This window comes from Oryzias latipes, chromosome 4 (assembly GCF_053564925.1).
Source record: "Oryzias latipes strain Hd-rR chromosome 4, Olatipes_Hd-rR_3.1".
Classification (NCBI taxonomy): domain Eukaryota; kingdom Metazoa; phylum Chordata; class Actinopteri; order Beloniformes; family Adrianichthyidae; genus Oryzias; species Oryzias latipes.
In genome coordinates this window covers 7,231,933-7,237,937 of record NC_136240.1, presented here as the reverse complement: position 1 = coordinate 7,237,937, position 6,005 = coordinate 7,231,933, and the positions used below count along the sequence as shown (strand labels likewise).

The 6,005-nt window shown below is 39.1% G+C and overlaps 4 long non-coding RNA genes across 4 annotated transcripts; 2 read left to right on the top strand and 2 right to left on the bottom strand.

Moving 5' to 3' along the window:
- The first annotated feature begins 554 nt into the window (after window positions 1-554).
- On the top strand, window positions 555-1,986 carry LOC144992007 (uncharacterized). Its single transcript, XR_013655711.1, has 2 exons — window positions 555-1,627; window positions 1,714-1,986. It is a non-coding gene; the product is annotated as an uncharacterized LOC144992007 (long non-coding RNA).
- Window positions 1,987-1,992: 6 nt separating this feature from the next.
- Window positions 1,993-2,812, bottom strand: LOC110013949 (uncharacterized). The gene is made up of 2 exons (XR_002873150.2): window positions 2,410-2,812; window positions 1,993-2,331 (listed from the first exon to the last, which is right to left on the bottom strand). It is a non-coding gene; the product is annotated as an uncharacterized LOC110013949 (long non-coding RNA).
- Window positions 2,813-2,916: 104 nt separating this feature from the next.
- On the top strand, window positions 2,917-3,919 carry LOC111947341 (uncharacterized). Its single transcript, XR_002873148.2, has 2 exons — window positions 2,917-3,502; window positions 3,581-3,919. It is a non-coding gene; the product is annotated as an uncharacterized LOC111947341 (long non-coding RNA).
- Window positions 3,920-3,925: 6 nt separating this feature from the next.
- On the bottom strand, window positions 3,926-5,081 carry LOC110013948 (uncharacterized). The gene is made up of 2 exons (XR_013655710.1): window positions 4,945-5,081; window positions 3,926-4,198 (listed from the first exon to the last, which is right to left on the bottom strand). It is a non-coding gene; the product is annotated as an uncharacterized LOC110013948 (long non-coding RNA).
- Window positions 5,082-6,005: the final 924 nt, after the last annotated feature.

Here is a 6,005-nt window from a genome sequence, read left to right as displayed (position 1 = left end):
GCTCCGTGGATGCCTATGCGCTCCGCGCTCGCCCCACGCGCTCCTTGTCTCCCCTTCCTATTTTCTCCGACACCCCTGGCCAGGGCGGCTACAGGGAGGAGCGCTTCGTCCCCATTGCGCCGGTGGACCGAGCGAATCGTGTCTGTGCAGAGCAATCTGACTTAATACTGTACGTTTTGTGTATGAAGGGAAGATGTGTTGTTACGTGTGGGAGTCTTCAGACTGCCATCGGTCCCGCAGCTCAATGTGAACGAGCAGCAGGAGAACATGTCTCCAGCTCACGGGCCGGCTGTGGTCGGTGTGAGCTTTTCAAAGTAAAATTCCGCTCAGTCCTTAGAAAACGTTAAAACGATCACGTCAATTTGTGTTTCCAGTCGTGTCCCGACAAAATAAAGGCTGATTGCAGCTTTTCCTGCATGGATTCATGTTCATCCAGGCTAAATGTTGTTAGCGCCTGTTAGCCTTCACCTAGCCATACTTCCGGCTTTGTTCTGCCACAAAAATGCACTGACCACACAGATTAAAAATAAAATAATGAGCGAACAGGCGTGTATGGTGTCAAAATAGAGCCTAAAGTATTGCGCATCAAAACAGTAAAACCGCGCATCAAAACCCCAAATCTGCGAATCAAAATGCATAAATTGAGAACCAAAACCCACAATTTGCAACCAAAAGCCTTTCCCCAAAGCACAATCCTATTTCTCAGCTGCCGATTTGTTTTCTCGCCATTCTGAAATCCTGTTTTTGAGTTGCAGTTTTATTTTGAAACTGTCTTTTTGAGTTGCGCTTTTATTTTTTGAGTTGCGCTTTTATTTTTTGCGGTTTTGATTCTAAAACCTGTCGACACGTAAAAACAGCGACATGTCAGTCAAGGGGAGGGGAGGCGGGACATCCCTGATATCCAGAAGCTCATTGGCTACCGAATAAGACCGAGTCTTACGTCAACAGACCAGTTTAGAATGTGCCGGTAAGTTTCTCATGTTTTTCATATCTTTTACTATATTAAAAGATCAAAATTGTACTTTATTTAACCAGAGGACGCCAGCACATTCAGATGAGGAGCTCCACCAGTAGCTGCTAGTGAAAAAAGATGTTAGAAAGTTAGATGTTGCATGAAAAACTACCACCATTGTTCTCCTGTGTTAGCATGCTAGCTAGCTCAATGCTAGCGGGGTATCCAGCTCTTCTCATGACTTTTGTGGATTAAACAAAGTACATTTTTTACCACAGTGTCAGGATCAGTCATGTCAACCTGGGAATAATTGCCCGTGGATTGTCACTAGGGTTAATCAAATAGTTTTTTAAGAAGTACATTCATCATGTATATATAAGGTTTTTCAATATTTCCTTAGGGATTACACAGATGGATTGAACAACAAAGCAACATATTGCTGCAAGAAAGTGACACCTTTCCTAGTTTGGGATCAAGTTAATCCCTATTTAAAATAAATAAATAAAAGAAACACAATTTTTATTTGAAGTACCAGAGCAAATTTCCCACAGGTGGGATCAATAAAGTTTTTCTGATTCTGAACTGTATTCCAAAATAATTTTCTCAACCTTAAAGATTGCAGGTTAACACAGGAAGTTACCTTTCACAATATGCAGCTACTGAGTAGCAATTAAGGTGTGTGTGTGTGTATATATATATATAAATATATACACACACACACTCATTTTAACTGTCTTAAATACATTTTTCTTTGTGTGCAGGATGCTGTGGACATTGGACGACAGACTTACTTAAACCAGGCAGAGCAGGAAACTGTTGGAGTTGTTGTTCCCTCTGTGGCTTGTCCTCTCTCCTCTCAGACCTGTTCAACCCTTGTGGGACATCAGAAAACCATGGCCAAGACATTAACATTTATGTACTGATCTATGCATGTCATCACAGCAGGATGTAACAAAAACTAACAATGTGAACAGATCTCATCTGCCTTACAAAATACTGCCCCCCTTAAGAAAATAAATGGCTAATAATCACCACTGGTATTTTGTAAAGCTTCATTTTTTAATGTTTGACCATTGAATGTGTTTTGTACAAAAGACTGATGGTTTTGCAAAGATCTTTGAAACACAGAGTCAAGTGCATTAGATTCTGTGAAATTCTGAACCACAATTCAGAGAAATTAAAATAACTGTTTTTAAAACTCCTTAAAAGACTTGAGGTGGAAAAGTCACTGTTTTCGTACAGGCACTAAGAAATGGGAAGCAGACAGTGTGGTCAAAATGGACAACTATTTTAAAGGCTTCTCTTTCAGTTGACAGGAGATGTCTGTGAGCCTGCTGGACAGCCTTTGCATCACACTGGGACGTCTTTGGGGCCTGCATCTGGAAAGAAACAAAAACAGCAAAGTTAATTAACCAAAAAAAGAAGAGAAAAATTAAGATTAAATTTTTTTTCATTACCTTAAAGAAGATGTAGACATCCACGTCGTAGCTGCCTCAGTATTCCTGCCTTTTTTGTTATGGCATGCATAACAACGGCCCTTATAGAAAACAACAGACATACAGCAATAGTCAATTTTAAAACCACCACCCAATTAAATATACTAATAATTCTATTGATGTCTAATACTGGAATAATTTTAAGTGGAATAAAACACGTTTTTGCTGGTCTGCTACAATTTACTCTGCTCTGGTTCACTCGAATACCGGACTTCTGCCAGTCTGCATAGTGCAGACGCATACATTTTGAATAATATGGGACAGCAATATTGTTTCTCTGTTCAATAATTCCCTCTGTCTGTATCCCTGAAAAATATTGAGAAACCTTATAGGTTATAACATATTTGATTAACCCTAGTGACAATTCACGGACAATTATATTAAAAGATCAAAATTGTACTTTATTTAACCAGAGGACGCCAGCACATTCAGATGAGGAGCTCCACCAGTAGCTGCTAGTGAAAAAAGATGTTAGAAAGTTAGATGTTGCATGAAAAACTACCACCATTGTTCTCCTGTGTTAGCATGCTAGCTAGCTCAATGCTAGCGGGGTATCCAGCTCTTCTCATGACTTTTGTGGATTAAACAAAGTACATTTTTTACCACAGTGTCAGGATCGGTCATGTCAACCTGGGAATAATTGTCCGTGAATTGTCACTAGGGTTAATCAAATATGTTATAACCTATAAGGTTTCTCAATATTTTTCAGGGATACAGACAGAGGGAATTATTGAACAGAGAAACAATATTGCTGTCCCATATTATTCAAAATGTATGCGTCTGCACTATGCAGACTGGCAGAAGTCCGGTATTCGAGTGAACCAGAGCAGAGTAAATTGTAGCAGACCAGCAAAAACGTGTTTTATTCCACTTAAAATTATTCCAGTATTAGACATCAATAGAATTATTAGTATATTTAATTGGGTGGTGGTTTTAAAATTGACTATTGCTGTATGTCTGTTGTTTTCTATAAGGGCCGTTGTTATGCATGCCATAACAAAAAAGGCAGGAATACTGAGGCAGCTACGACGTGGATGTCTACATCTTCTTTAAGGTAATGAAAAAAAATTTAATCTTAATTTTTCTCTTCTTTTTTTGGTTAATTAACTTTGCTGTTTTTGTTTCTTTCCAGATGCAGGCCCCAAAGACGTCCCAGTGTGATGCAAAGGCTGTCCAGCAGGCTCACAGACATCTCCTGTCAACTGAAAGAGAAGCCTTTAAAATAGTTGTCCATTTTGACCACACTGTCTGCTTCCCATTTCTTAGTGCCTGTACGAAAACAGTGACTTTTCCACCTCAAGTCTTTTAAGGAGTTTTAAAAACAGTTATTTTAATTTCTCTGAATTGTGGTTCAGAATTTCACAGAATCTAATGCACTTGACTCTGTGTTTCAAAGATCTTTGCAAAACCATCAGTCTTTTGTACAAAACACATTCAATGGTCAAACATTAAAAAATGAAGCTTTACAAAATACCAGTGGTGATTATTAGCCATTTATTTTCTTAAGGGGGGCAGTATTTTGTAAGGCAGATGAGATCTGTTCACATTGTTAGTTTTTGTTACATCCTGCTGTGATGACATGCATAGATCAGTACATAAATGTTAATGTCTTGGCCATGGTTTTCTGATGTCCCACAAGGGTTGAACAGGTCTGAGAGGAGAGAGGACAAGCCACAGAGGGAACAACAACTCCAACAGTTTCCTGCTCTGCCTGGTTTAAGTTAGTCTGTCGTCCAATGTCCACAGCATCCTGCACACAAAGAAAAATGTATTTAAGACAGTTAAAATGAGTGTGTGTGTGTATATATTTATATATATATATACACACACACACACCTTAATTGCTACTCAGTAGCTGCATATTGTGAAAGGTAACTTCCTGTGTTAACCTGCAATCTTTAAGGTTGAGAAAATTATTTTGGAATACAGTTCAGAATCAGAAAAACTTTATTGATCCCACCTGTGGGAAATTTGCTCTGGTACTTCAAATAAAAATTGTGTTTCTTTTATTTATTTATTTTAAATAGGGATTAACTTGATCCCAAACTAGGAAAGGTGTCACTTTCTTGCAGCAATATGTTGCTTTGTTGTTCAATCCATCTGTGTAATCCCTAAGGAAATATTGAAAAACCTTATATATACATGATGAATGTACTTCTTAAAAAACTATTTGATTAACCCTAGTGACAATCCACGGGCAATTATTCCCAGGTTGACATGACTGATCCTGACACTGTGGTAAAAAATGTACTTTGTTTAATCCACAAAAGTCATGAGAAGAGCTGGATACCCCGCTAGCATTGAGCTAGCTAGCATGCTAACACAGGAGAACAATGGTGGTAGTTTTTCATGCAACATCTAACTTTCTAACATCTTTTTTCACTAGCAGCTACTGGTGGAGCTCCTCATCTGAATGTGCTGGCGTCCTCTGGTTAAATAAAGTACAATTTTGATCTTTTAATATAGTAAAAGATATGAAAAACATGAGAAACTTACCGGCACATTCTAAACTGGTCTGTTGACGTAAGACTCGGTCTTATTCGGTAGCCAATGAGCTTCTGGATATCAGGGATGTCCCGCCTCCCCTCCCCTTGACTGACATGTCGCTGTTTTTACGTGTCGACAGGTTTTAGAATCAAAACCGCAAAAAATAAAAGCGCAACTCAAAAAATAAAAGCGCAACTCAAAAAGACAGTTTCAAAATAAAACTGCAACTCAAAAACAGGATTTCAGAATGGCGAGAAAACAAATCGGCAGCTGAGAAATAGGATTGTGCTTTGGGGAAAGGCTTTTGGTTGCAAATTGTGGGTTTTGGTTCTCAATTTATGCATTTTGATTCGCAGATTTGGGGTTTTGATGCGCGGTTTTACTGTTTTGATGCGCAATACTTTAGGCTCTATTTTGACACCATACTGGCATGCTTAAAGATGTGTTCAAAAATACATGAGTTGTTGCTTGGAGTTGAGTATGCATTCAACCCATGCTATGAAACTGAAAGTACGTTCAAGGCGGCTGCCATATAAATCCATAAATAAGCCGCATCACTAAATAAGCTGCGGGGCTGTAAGCGCAGGACAAAAGTAGCGGTTTATAGTACGGAAATTACGGTAATCAATGGGACTTGGCCTTTTTGGAGCCAGCGGGTACTTCCTGTTTGTAATGCGATGGGGAAGGAGTTGCTCAGTCCAGTTCTCTGTATACAGTCAATGCTCTGGACGCATTGGATGAGAAGCCCAAACTGCAAAAGGTTCAATATTCCAATCCTGTTCAGATGTGGACTTTATGTGCTGTGGTCAAAGGATGGAGCTGTGTTAAAGCTATCAGCCAATTACCATGGGGAGTTGTAATAAATATATTTGTTGTTACTTTTCTGTCTTTGGTTCATAGCTAAAAAAGAAAAGTGGATCTCAAGTTGTAGTTTTACACAATCACTTGTAGGGGGACGGTAGTTACATGTTGGTAACAGATCACAATCCCAAAGTCTATGACATTTTGACTCATTGTTGTGGATCTCCTGGGATTTCCAGGCAGCAGGAGGAGTGCAGAGGGTTTACTGC